This window comes from Spermophilus citellus (assembly GCF_964194105.1).
Source record: "Spermophilus citellus genome assembly, chromosome: 2".
Taxonomy (NCBI): Eukaryota; Metazoa; Chordata; class Mammalia; order Rodentia; family Sciuridae; genus Spermophilus; species Spermophilus citellus.
In genome coordinates, this window is record NC_138183.1 from 48,446,472 (window position 1) to 48,461,170 (window position 14,699).

A 14,699-nucleotide genomic window follows, 5' to 3' on the forward strand; every position below is an offset into this window, starting at 1 on the left:
GGTTTTAGGTAATATTAACTCCTTTTGTGGGAAGGTTTCAATAAGATAATTAATAAAAACACATTGTAATGCAAACAGTTTTAATTCCTTTCAATTAAACATCAATGCAGAACTTTTATGGATGCTTGCTCATCTGAAGCCCAGTCTTCCAGATGTTTGTATCACATTGAAAGAGCCCTCAGAGGGTCCTGCCCCACCTGTACAGGCCTGTTACAGATCCAGGTCCATCTACAGAAAGCAAAAATCTCTCTCAAAAAGAAAGATGAATCCTTCAAGTTTATACTCACCACAAGTGCTATGTTCTTCAATACCTTTATGAAAAAATGTGCACAGCTTTTTCAGTGCCTTCTGCGCAGAGAAGAATGGTGAACAAAGTATTTCATATCTTGGTAGGAATTGACTACTTTTGGTTTTCCTTCATTATATGAAGAATCCCAAAGTAAAGAGAGAATTAAATATAGTTACTGTTTAAAATTATCTGAATGAGTTACTTGTACTTCAGCAGAAGAATGTTCTAGGTCTGGAAAATGTGGGAACAGAATCGAAACTGGGAGTCGATAGGGACTATCTACAGAACTGCTAAGCAAAACTTAGAGCACAGCAGGAAGGTAAATGATTGAGCTTCAAGAGATACAGTTAAAAGTGTAAGAATGGGAATTTGCCTCAGCTCCTGAAAAATGAGTAAGATGAAGTACAAAAATCACAAAATATCATTTCAATTTGAGCTACTCAGTATAATCATGATATATAGAGAAAAGAACATGAACATGATAAATTAAAGGAATTTCTACATCAACTTGTTATGACCAAGATGAATAAAAAATATCCATGAATGTTTTAAATTATATGGGGGAAGCTAATGGAAAAAGAGGATCCCAGAGGATGGGTAAAATGGAGGCCAGGAAAGGAGATGAAATGTATAAAATTTTCGATGATTATAAGCATTGTCAGAAACTAATCTTTTTTTTTTTATTGATTATTTATCGCATTACATAGTTCATGATATATCATCTTTCATACATTAGACTCAAATTGTGCTTTGAACTCCCATTTTCACCCCAAATACAGATTGCAGAATCACATCTGTTACATATTCGCATTTTTACATAATGGCATATTAGTGACTGTTGTATTCTGCTACCTTTCCTATCCCTATTCCTATTCCTATTCCTAAGCATTGTCAGAAACTAATCTTAATGGAAAATGCTGAACTCAAGAACGTTCTTCAGCAAATGAAATAGGTAATGATTTCTCTTCTTTCTCCCCAAAAGAAGGAACTTAGCGAAAGAGAAGATGAAAGTGCTGGAACTGTTATCTCTGATGTTGAAGATACTGGAGGACTAACCAGATAGTATGTGGGACCTTTCCTGTGAAACTATGAGAGAGCGCTTATATACGGCATCAGCAAACAGTGGAGGACTTTGAAAAGTCATGTAGGAAAAAACTTGATAACCAAGTTGCAAAGGTACACTTGGAAGGCTTAAATGATGAAGATGTGATATCACATCTTGATATTGAACTTGAACAGGAAACTGAGAAACTGAAGTTAGAAATTTTTCAGCAATGTCAAGGAATAATTAAAACTTAGCAGCCACTGACTACTGCTTGTGATGCAGATACCACTTCACTATGACCAGACTTGTTTGTTGGAAGAAAAGAAACACCTCAAGGAACAATGGTCCCTTTTTTAGGGAGAGAAAGAGAATAGAGGAAAGAAAAAGAATTTTGAGAAAGACAAAGCTTTACAGAAGCTGCTGTATATCTAGGATTAGAGTAAAGGAAGAAAAAAAAAACAATTTGGATAAAGCAGAAGTTTTTAAATAAATCTACCTTTGACCACCAGAACTCAGAAAATGGGAAACTTTTCAGTGTCTTCTCAGGCAGTTCTGATTGGGACAGTCTTATAGTACACTCAAGGCCACAGCGAAAGAAGCCTCACAGTGTGTCTAATCGGTCTCCGATTTGTACATCGAAGCTGACTCAATCCTTTCCTGCTTCACCTTCTACTTCAGACTTCTGCCAGACACATTTCTGTTTGTCTGAACACAGTTCAATCAATGTACTTAATATAACTCTGGAAGAAACTAAACCAAATCAGGTTGGAAGAGAATGTATAAATCTGAAGTGGAGCTTGGCGTCAAGACCCAGGTGACAGGAATGTGCTCTTTGCCCTATACAAATTCTCATATAGAAAAAAGATGACTTATCTTAGACATGAGGAAGGAAATTTTTTCATTAACATGTTCATGAAATTCACATCTAAGTTGAAACTGAGGGTATGTCATAAAGTCAGTCATCTCTAATAATTTCAGATGGAATTATGGAATTGTTTGTTTGGACTTCCCTATCTTCCCCCAAAGATCTGAAATGCTATGTCTATGTAAAAAGTTGTAAGACCTTTGAATATCTATTTTTAGTAACAGAAACATCTGGTACTGTGAATAAAGGATGATATAGATGTTTGGATGGAAACAAAAGCATTAGAATGAGTTTCCTCTGCATAGGTATTAAAAATAGCACTTTTAGGAAAATGATTATTGTAAATGTTTACTTTTTGTCCCTAATATAGTTGGCACTGGAAGTGTAGCCTTTACTTGGATGTATACTATAGATTTTAAACAAAGCAAGTCCTATATTTATTATGTTTAGTGTGGTTTTGGAATTATCTCTTTCATATATTTGAAATGAAATGTATGTACATTTTGTAAAGAGATGTACATAATTATGTTAAGAGGCTTTAATGGGCTGGGACTTTAGCTCAGTAGCAGAGCACTTGCCTAGCATGTGTGAGGAGACACTGGGTTACATCCTTAGCACCACATAAAAAAAATAAAATAAAGGCACACTGTCCATCTACAACTATTAAAAATTTTAAAAAGAGGCTTTAAGACTTAAAAACTTCACACACCACAAATATAGTAAAATTTTTAGTGGCATTCTATTAACAGATGCATTAGCATCATGGCCACATTTCATGTTGCATTCAAGGTTTTTTTTTTTAAATTCATCTGGACAATAAATATTTGAAAGCTTAAAAAAAAAGAAATAAGCCCTTAAAAGATGTTTGCAGACTTGTAAAATATATCTAAAAGTATTGAAATAACCTGATACTTAGAACAATTTTAACTCATTGGAAGCTGTATAAATAGCATAAAATTGTGTTTAGGATACTGGTTATTTTTCTGGAGGCCACTTGCTCAATGTCTGGTTTTCAATTGCTTTGTCAACAAAACATATGTCATAATAATAATTTCATGAGGGCTTTAGAAAATTCAGTGGCAGGTTACATAGGAGATGTTTAACATAAGGCAAGGTACAAAGTCAACATAATTATTTTTGATAAAAATTTGATCTGGAAGAAGATGAAATTTTTATTGTCTAAAGATTAAATATAGTCAAGTAGATTAGAAAATTACATTAGAAACTACATTAGAAAATTAGAACAAAAATTGATAAAATCAAGCAGTTGCTCTAATTGAAAGATAAGGGCATGTGGCATAAGGAAGGTTGATTGAAATGGAAATATATTGGTACTTTGCTGCAAAATATATGAAATGGGAAAGCTAATTCTAAATGAAATTTGAGTTAACAAGTAACTCCAAAATTTTTACCTTCTAGATAGCCAACTTTTCAGCTCTGGAAACCATTATCTGACTAAGGAAATGGAAATCTAACAGGATTCTCAAGATGCAAACCCAAACACCTTACTTTGTCCCTAAACCCATACTTGCCATTGACTTTCCCCCTTCTCAAAGAAAAATGTCCAATTAGCTATAGCTGATTTTTTTTGTTTTACTTGCATACTTGGTGATTGTCCATGTTCTCTTGCCAGATTAGCTCTACATTTCAAGAGGGTAGAGATTTTTTTCTGTTTTGTTTACTGCTTTAATACCAGTCTCTAGAACTTCTTCATAACATGGAAGATTATAGTGAATATTTGTTGAGTGAATGGATGATATAGAACATAGTTTCCTTACTTAGAAGAATATGATTAAAAAAAAAAATCTTGCCACAGCATTTTATGGGCACAGAGCAGTAATGGAGACTGAATTAATAAGTAGGGCTATGAGGAAAAGGAAAAAAGGAATGAGGTTTTGTTTGACCTAATGTCTGTGAAATAGCATATGATTATCTGATTTGTTAGCAAATGTGTTCCGACTCTGTGGTGAACAAAATATGAAGAGATAGTTTTAAATAACAAGATGGGAGGAATCCCTTTTAGGCATACAGATAGGCAACATGGGGTGTCTAAACATTGGAATCACTGAAAATTTCTTTCCTCCAGCCCTAGAAGATAGGTTACACTTTCAATTCGTTTGATAGGTTTTTGGCAGGGTCCTGCCTGGAGGCAGGGTTATGTTCTTGAATGCCACATGAGCTCTCCAGCCTAAGGCTCCTTGCCCTGTAAGTCTGTGAATTAACACATCTCTTTGAACAAACTTGTTTGATAGTTTGTGAAAGAAAACAGACTTAAATAGCAGTTTGGTAAAATGTGAACACATGGAAAAAAATTTTTTTTTAATAGAGAAATCAGGAAAATCTCCAGAGTAGACCATCAATTATATCCACAGACAAATGGCTTCCCAAATATAATCTCAGAGTGACCTGTTCTTTTCTATATCTACCAGTTTAAACACTCAGGCATTTGAATCCAAACATGTAATTGATATAAAGGAGCAATGACTGGAAGCGAACATGGTTTCCAAAGGAAATGGATATTTTTGCCATAATTGTGACATTTTTGATGACACAGATTTAGACATGTATTCAACCTCGTCTGAATATGGATGGTGCAAAGATTTGAATCAACTAAACTTTCAGAGAGAAAATCTGCAATCTGGAAACCTTCAAAGGACCAAGTTGCTCTATGACCTCAGAAAGCATTATAGTTTCTTCTAGACTGGCTTTATTGCTTAACCTGCTTACTCTATGTAGGTTCTGTCTCTGTGTTCAAGGAAAATTTCTCTTCTGAATGATAGGTTATTGGAATAGCTTTCCCTTCTATGTTCTGTTTTTTAAAACAGTTTTTAAGAGCACCTGAATCAGTCTGGCCCAAGGGCCACATTGCATCTATAAATTGAAACGTCCTTGAGTGATCAGACTCAGGAATATTCTAAAAATGGTCTCCCATTTGAATTCTAATTTAGAGTGCTGCTGTAGACACCAGCTTTGGGTGAGCCAGCTCAGCATGTGTCCCTACTATTTAATGTCAGCCTATGACTATTCTTAGCCTTGACACCTCCAAACAGTTTTACCAGAATGAACAGATTTCTCCAACCCATCACATTTTCTATCCATTGAGTTGCAGATGGAAGAGGATAAAAAGGATACATATATGAAAGGGAACTGGTACACGTTTCCTCCACCCTCACGAGCTAATCTCAGCAACTGAGCTAGTGTCAGTTGCATGTGAAAATAGGCTTTTATTTTTTTTATTTTTTTCCCCATGCTGGGTTCTGGAGAAATGAAACACTGGGAAGACAATGATGTATCTCTGCCAGCTTTGGGTCTTTAGCTAGCCAAGTTGGCAGATACTTAACATCACGGAAAGACTTTCTAGCTAAAGAGGAAGGACAACTATAAAGAAATCAAAGTAAATGGTTATTGACATTTTTGGAGGGCAGGAAAATCCATTTTGAAATGGGAGTTAATTGGTGGTATAGAATATGAAAAAATTATCTGCATATTTTCTGAAGTACATTCTGAGAAACAGTGAGAAATCTCAGTGAATGAAGAACAGGAAATTGAACTGTTGATTTTCCATTTTTGTCAAGCTCTGAGAAGCTGACTACTTCACATGGGGGATTTTTCTTTTCCTTTTTTGGGTAGGGGTTGCTTGTCAAGTAGAGTAACTCCAAAATGTCAGGGAAATATCCAGACATACTTGAGGTGGGGAACATCTTAGAAGGATTCCCTCCTTCTACCCCACTCCATTCCTCTACTCCTTTGTTATTTCATATGGGTTAGACTTGGGACTTCAACCCCTCATCCCACAGGGAAAACTGGGGGTGAGAAGTACAAGGTCACATTTGAGTGTAGAGTTTGAGTAAATTATCAGCCTCCCAGGAAAAGTTAGGGCGGGGAAGATTGAAGTAAAAGTGAGTTTGCAGAAAGAGAGGAGGAAAGAAAAATGGGAAGAAGAATTTGTGTCAAGGCCAGGAGTCCTATGGAAGTAATTTCTGGAATGATTTTTCACATGCTTGAAATTGGAAGACAATTAAAACTCCCTGAAAAATATTGGCATGCCATTTACCTTCAATCTCATCTTACAAATGAGAAAATTACCACCTCCATCTCCTACTTGTGTTGGAGTCCCTAGAAAACATTCAGAGCCATAGACTTAGTTTTTCAGAGCCCTGGTTGCACTTGATATTGTTTTTCCCCCCTTTTTCTAGAATAGTTCTTGAATCTGTGTAGCATGTGTAGCATTCGTACCTTTTCATAGAATCTTAGCCCAGGGAGTGAAAGCACTAGTTCAAGATCATTTGAGGGAAGTCAGTGATGGAACCAGGGCTTTTACTTTCTGTGAAGCCATTGCTAAACTGTGTTCATGTCTTTTTTACCTTCAACAGCTTTCGCAGTATAATCATACTGTCTACCAGGGTTCCTCTGTACTCCCTGATGCCAGGTTCCCAGCAATTATAAATAAAGAATGAAGAGTGTTGGTGAATGGAACTTTGATTTGTACAGTGATTCCTGGCTCGGTGGTCTCATTCAGTCTTTGGTTGTTGTGTTGATTCAGTTTTCAAATCAATAAGTTCTGGTGTCTCTAAGATATGACAGTAAGTTTTAGAATGAGTTGTTTTGTTCTTAATAGAACAACAAAATCTGGTCCTCATTTGTTGATAAGTGTAAGAAACAAATAATGTAAAATTTGAGAGAGTCAAACTTTTAGAAAACAAATAGAAATGAATTCAATTTATACAATTCCCTGGTATATGTGCATGTAAAATTATGATGGAAAGGTAGAAGATTATAGCAATTTTATAAGAGATAGGCATTTTTCCTATTCAAAGCTAGAAATTGCATATAGTTCTTATGTATTGGAGAAGTGTAACTATCTCTTTATGTGGAAAAAACATGTTATTTCATTCACACCAAGTTGAATATTTTACTAGTACAGCCTTTCAATGGTTTTTATAACATTTGGACCATGTCGCATTTGTAAAATGTCACTAATAGTTATGTGCAGATCACACTCACAGATGACTGAATTCTGTTTAAGTACCCCAAACTTTCAGATCCTTGTAGATAAGTACCTTTGATTTTCCAGCCCATACAAATTTTAAAAAGGTTTACTTTCTTCACACATCACATCACCAACTAGACAAGCAGAAAACAAAAACTGAATTTAAAACATAAGAATTATTTTTTGAATTGGTCCTGGATATGTTGCTAATCTGTGAAGCTGCCTGATAAGAAATAAGTTTCCTTAAAAAACAGGCACAGATAGCAGTGAGATGCAGAAGGAAAAAAGAGGCCCGCAGCAGAGACCTTGAGTACATTTTTTTGTTGTTGTTAACTATTTTAACCTTCAAGTCATGGGTTCAGCATATTCTATGAGGCATTTCCTACACAAAGGTTTAAGGCCCCAGATCTTCTCTATGATATGGTAAAACCTCATTACCTTGGACTTTTCCTGATTTAGAATTGCTGATCACTCTGATTAGAGATAGGGCTAGCTTAGAAAATTCTTTCTCTCATAGAGGATACTAGAAATGAGATTGCAGAGTGGGTGTTACAAGTTCTTACATCTAAGTAATACGAAGGGGAAAAGTATAGGAAAAGTATCAGGGGAATGTTTACATTGGTTTCTTTATCTGGTGGAATCTTATGCAGTTTCTGCCAATTTTTCCTATTTTAACTAATGTGTTTATATTATTTTATAATGAAATATACAATCATGAAAACAAAATACCCAGAACTTTTGGGAGCATTTTAAGTATTAAAACTGTCTAGCTATTTGCAAACAATTAAGGTATGCATTGAAAATTATTTTGATCTATCACAGCAATTTTTCTTACTCTAATTACTTCATATGAATGAAAATATTATGTTTTCATCTAAGCCTATTATAAACAATCTTACTTTCCCTCAGTGAATATTCATTTATGTAGAATTCATTATAGTCCTAAACCTATAGGAAACAAGATGCTAGAAATAAAAGCACCTAAACCCCAAATTGAGATAGATGAGGGTTTTATGTATGTGTCATCTTGAAACTCTTACAAGTGTGGGTTCTGTTAAATCACAGCACAGATTTGGAATCATTTACAATATGAAACCCAATATAGGAATGAATGTTCAAGTAAGGAGAAGGGAGCTAAAGACAGTAATCAATTCATTTAGTGCATGATGACTTAGTATCTGATGGGTGGTTTTGTGATGTTATGAAATCATTACATTTTAACCCTCATCATCTCATTTCTACGATATTTCTATTGTATGTATTTTTAAAACAGTGAATTTAATATATCTGTTTGTATTATTGAGTCACCTCAAATATTTGGTACAAAGATATTTCTAGCAGAATATTTAACTAACAGGACTTATTTATTAATGATGGAGATTTAGTCCTAGAGAATATTTAAAAATTTTTGTGTAATCAACCTATCTTTTCATTTGTTTTTAAACGTTTGGTGTCATAGTTGGATAGGTCTTCTTTAGATCGATAAAACGAACATTCTTTATTTTCATTTAATATTCCATATGTTTTATAATTAGATGCTATTATCCATTTGGTATATTTTATAATTTAAGAATTCAATTTATTATTTTACAAATAGCTATCCAGTTGTCTCCTCTACAGTGTTCAAGCAATATGTTCTTTCTAAATTGATACCCACTTATATTATATATTTACGTATTTTCATTAGCATATTTTATCAGTCTGTTTTTTCCCTATATTGGCGGCTCTTTTATAAATTGAGTTTCAAATCTAAAACCCTCATTATAATAGGTGAATGAATGCAGTACCCACCTGGAATATCCAGGTTAAATGAAATGTAAACCTAAACAAAACAAATTGTCTTCAAGTGTTTAAATGGTTGCTTCATATCTTGTTTTTTATTTTGTTCTTTTAAAATTAGTATGTAAGAACGATGTTTGTCTAGACTTGCATGCATAATCTTATGGCTAACAATGATACTTCTTCTGGCTCTGTTTTTGGTAAGGGATGGGCTTGTCACAGAGGGTCTCTGGAGGAGCAGTTTATCCATCATTTCAATGTTCTGGTTCTATACATTTGGAAGTTGAACTGTAAAGCTATGTGCAGAGGCTGTAAGAGCACAGAAAGATGTCATGTTCATTTTTAGTTGTGTAGAAATTGCTGAGACTTATTTTAATAAAGATATAAAAGTAACAATGAATAATCTTCTAGATATGACTTTATACTTCAAAGAGTTAGAATATGTATATGGACATAGTTGAAATAATTAAGTGGAAATAATATTTTACATTTTAGGCATTATATAGGATTATAGGAAGGAAGAAAGGTATGACCACAGGTAGAAGAAAAACTAATTACAAAGTGAAATATGTGATTTTTGTACATAGAAATCCAATAAAATATTAGAATTAAGTAAGTTTCTTTACATTGCTAGATATAAGATCAACATAGCAAATCAATTATTTTCTATGTATCAAGAACATAAGATTACCATTTAAAATACTATTAAATACCTAATAACTAGGAATAAAATTTAAAAACATATGATACTACACATCATTACACAGAAATGCACATGTTCATAAATTGGAAAACTGAATAATAGTTAGATGTTTTATGACAATTAAATTGTTACCCAAAATATACACATATAGAGTCCAGAAACAGATTTAGATACATAATGACACTTGATATGTAACACATCTCACTGTTACCAGGCATTCAGACTGAAAGCTAGTCATTAAGAGATTGAAATGTTCCTGAGCTATTCCAGAGCATAGAAAAAGATGGGAAACATAAGCCATTTTGATCTGAGAGAGCATTATTATCTTAATAACAAACTGGTGAGAGGAGATTTTAAAATAAATTAAAAAATACACAAACGGAAAACAATATTGTAGGCCAATCTCGCTTATGAGAAATTCTAAATAAGACATTGACAAATGAAATACAAACATGCACTAAAAATAATTACATCTTGGCCATTTAGTGTTTATCCCAGGAATACAAGAAATGATCAGCATCAAGCAATCTGTTCTTATAATCAATAATTAATAGTGATTACGTAATTATATAATTCTATATATTGTCATTAATAGTCTAAAATTTTCTGTTCTATACGTAAGGTTTTAAAAAATACTGTCTGGGTCTATTAAATCTATTTTTTCAGCTTTTTGAACTACAGAAAATTTATTTATTTTTTCAAACATTTTCTTATTTCCAATTTTATATTCTTTATGAAATGCCTGTCTTCTGGGTGTTTACACTTCTGTCATTTTTATTCCTTGACCTTATTTTCATATCATTTATTTCTTTTTTTTATTTTACTAAAGCATTTATTTTTTAAACAACAATATACATTCAATCTTAGATTTACAGCATATAGAAATAATTTATCTGAAGCAATTTGCATTTTTAAAATTGCTAATATTGCACCCAACAGTATAAGACTTTGACACATTGCATTGTCAACCTTTCCCACAATTCAAAAGCAGGAGAGAAATCTGAAACTGACAAAATTACACAAGCTAACTTTTCTGTAAAAAAAAAGAGAGAGAAACATACAATTCTTTTTATTTACACGATAAAAGTTGCAAACGTTCAGAAATTCCATGTAATAGCCACACATTCTTTTATTATACCTAGAAAATACATTATAAAATTACAATTATATTTTCCTGTCCTGTGTCATTTATACACGTGTTGTGATTTCCTCATAGAAATGCACCAATGTGAATAGTCACAGCCTAATGCTAAAAAGAATTGTTGAAAATACTTCTGCATCTTCAATAGAATGTGGAAACTAGTGTGTTTCTTCTAGATCTGTTTCTCACATAAATGAGAAATGGCTCAAGAAGAAACTATTACCTCCTGGAGAATATTTTTAGTAATTGCCTAAAGTTACCTTCAAAGTTCAAAGGTTATGCTGTGCTTCAGTCTTAGAAATGAAGTTCCCTATAGGAAAAACTGTAGAATGAATTAGACCTAACTTTCCTATGTTCTTATATGAATACATGATTCCTTCTCTCTTTCCTTTCTGAAGAATTTTATTATTTTAGCTTCAAGTGGATAATTGGTTCCTCATTTGTAGCATTTTGCTATTTTCCTATTAATCACTGTGTTTGTTTCAACTATATTTTTTAAAATTAATTAATTAATTAATATAAAAACTTTTGTTATTCCAATTTGTTGTATAGGACAGAAGAATGCATTACAATTCATATTACACATATAGACACATTTTTTCATATCTCTGAGTGTATAGAAAGTATATTCACACCATTTGTGTCTTCATATATTTACTTAGGGTAATAATGCCCATCTCATTCCACCATCTTTTCTACCCCCATTCCCCCTTTCTTTCACTCTCACCCCTTTTCCTTATCTAGAATTCGTCTAATACTCCCATACTTACCCTCCCAACCCCACTATGAGTCAGTCCCCTTATTTCAGAGAAAACATTTGGCATTTGGTTTTTTGGGATTGGCTAACTTCACTTAGCATTATATTCTCCAACACCTTGCATTTACTGGCAAATGCCATGATTTTATTCTCTTTTATTGCTAAGTAATATTCCATTGTGTGTGTGTGTGTGTGTGTGTATGTATGTATGTGTGTGTATGTATATATATATATATATATATATATATATATATATATATATATATATATATCACATTTTCTTTATCCATTCATCTACTGAAGGCATCTAGGTTGGTTCCACAGGTTAGCTATTCTGAATTGTGCTACTATAAACATTGATGTGGCTGTGTCCCTGTAGTATGTTGTTTTTAAGTCCTTTGGGTATAGACTGAAGAGTGGGATGGCTGGGTCAAAAAGTGGTTCCATTCCCAGTTTTCCAAGGAATCTCCATACTGCTTTCCATATTGGGTGCACCATTTTGCAGTCCCACCAGCAATTTATGAGTGTGCCTTTTTCCCCACTTCCTTGCCAACACAAATTGTTGTTTGTATTCTTTAAAAAATTTTTTTTAATTAGTTTTATATGACAGAATGCATTTATGCACTTTGATTTATCATACATAGATGGGATATAGTTTCTCATTTTTCTGAGTGTACATGTTACAGAATCATATTGGTCATGTGCCGCAGTCCGGCTGGGCAAAATAACCCGGAGGTGACAAGCAACTTGAAGGTTGAAGCAGAACTGCTTTATTACGGAAGAAGTCAGTGGGAACTGAACGGGAACTCAAGGTAGCGGGCACCCAAGGTAGCAGGAGCCGCTTTATTGCGGAACAGCAAAGGTATATATAACTAACTGATTACATACAGCTTGTCTCAAGTAGCATCATCTAGATACAGTAGTCTGCCAATAAGGAATCCCCATCATCTTAATGACTCAGTGGCGTTGCCTCACAAACCACTCCTCCTAGCAAACTGCCAGGCACTGTCTTGACTTGATTTGTGGTCCCCAATAGTCATGTAGTCACAAATATACATAGAGTAATAATGCTTGTTTCATTCTACTATCTTTTCTATCCCCACATTCCCCTCTGCTCCCCTCCCATCACTTCCCTCTACCTAATCTAAAGTAAAGCTAATCTTCCCTAGTGCCTCCTGCCTTATTGTGAATTAGTATCCACATATAAGAGAAACATTTGGCCTTATGTTTTGTGGGATTGTCTTATTTCACTTATCATGATATTCTCCAACTCCAACCATTAATTGTCAAGTGCCATAATTTTACTCTTCTTTAATGCTGAGTAATATTCCACTGAGTATATATGCCATATTTTCTTTATCCATTCATCTATTTAGGGATACCTAGGTTGGTTCCCGTAGTATAGCTATTGTGAATTGAGCTGCTATAAACATTGACGTAGCTGTGTCACTATAGTATGCTGATTTTAGGTCCTTTGGGTATAAACCAAGGAGTGGGATAATTGGGTCAAATGATGGTTTCATTCCAAATTTTCTGATGAATTTCCATGCTGCTTTTCATAGTGGTTGCACCAATTTGCAGTCCCACCAGCAATTTATGAGTGTACCTTTTTCACAAAATTTTGTTAACATGTATTGTTGCCTGTAATCTTGATGATTGCCATTCTGACAGGAGTGGGATGAAATCTTAGAGTAGTTTTGATTTGCATTTCTGTAAAATTGCTAGAGATGTTGAACACTTTTTCATATATTTGTTGATCAATTGTATTTCTTCTTCTGTGAAGTGTTGGTTCAGTTCCTTAGCCCATTTGTTGATTGGGTTTGTTTTATTGGTGTTAAGTTTTTTGAGTTCTTTATATATCCTAGAGATTAACGTTTTATCAGAGGTGCATGTGGTAAAGATTTTCCTCCCAATCTTTAGGCTCTCTCCTCATGTTATTAATTGTTTCCTTTGCTAAGAAAAGATTTTTAATTTGAATCCATCCCATTTATTAATTCTTGATTTTACTTTTTGTCCTTTAGGAGTCTTATTAAGGAAGTCAGATCCTAGGCTGACATAGAGAAGATTTGGGCCTATTTTTTTCCTTCTATAAGGTGCAGGGTCTCTGTTCTAGTGCCTAAGTCTTTGATCCACTTTGAGTTGATTTTTGTGCAGGATGAGAGATAGAGGTTTAATTTCATTTTGCTACACATGGATTTCTAGTTTTTGTAGAACCATTTGTTGAATAGGCTGTTTTTTTTTCCTCCAGTGAATGCTTTTGACACCCTTGTCTAGTATGATGTATGCATATTTATGTGGGTTTGTGTCTGTGTCATCTATTCTGTACCATTGGTCTACAAGTCTATTTTGGTGCCAAAACCATGCCATTTTTATTACTATATCTCTATAGTGTAGTTTAAGGTCTGGTATTGTGATGCCTCTTGCTTTACTTTTTATGCTAAGGATTGCTTTAGCTATTCTGGCTCTCTTTTTTTTCCAAATAAATTTCATGATTGCCTTTTCTATTTCTATGAAGAAATGTCATTGGGATTTAATAGGAATTGCATTAAATCTGTATAATGCTTTTGGTAGTATGGCCATTTTGACAATATTAATTCTGCCAATCCAGGAGCATGGGAGATATTTCCATCTTTTGAGGTTTTCTTCAATTTCTTTCTTTAATGTCCTGCAGTTTTCATCATAGAGGCCTTTATCCTCTTTTGTTAGATTGATTCTCAGGTTTATTGTTTTTGAGGCTATTGAGAATGGAGTAGTTTTCCTAATTTCTCTTTCAGTGGATTCATCTCTGATATATAGGAATGCATTTGATTTATAAGTGTTGATTTTATATCCTACTACTTTTCTGAGTTAGTTTGTTTTAGAAGTTTTCTGGTGAAATTTTTTGAATCTTCTAGATATAGGATCATGTCATCAGCAAATAGTGACAGTCTGAATTCTTCTTTACCTATTGGTATCCCTTTAATTTCTTTCTTTTGTCTAATCGCTTTTGCTAGTGTTTCAAGAACTATGTTAAATAAAAGTAGTGAAAGAGGGCATCCCTGTCTTGTTCCAGCTTTTAGAAGAAATACTTTAAATTTTTCTCCATTTAGAATAATGTTGGCCTGGGGCTTAGTATAGATAACTTCTACAA

At 33.7% G+C, this 14,699-nt stretch overlaps 1 pseudogene across 1 annotated transcript; it reads left to right on the forward strand.

Moving 5' to 3' along the window:
• Nucleotides 1-215: 215 nt before the first annotated feature.
• Nucleotides 216-1,588, forward strand: LOC308641509 (afadin- and alpha-actinin-binding protein-like; annotated as a pseudogene). The gene is made up of 2 exons: nt 216-951; nt 1,185-1,588. The product of its transcript is annotated as an afadin- and alpha-actinin-binding protein-like (transcript).
• The last annotated feature ends 13,111 nt before the right edge of the window (nt 1,589-14,699 follow it).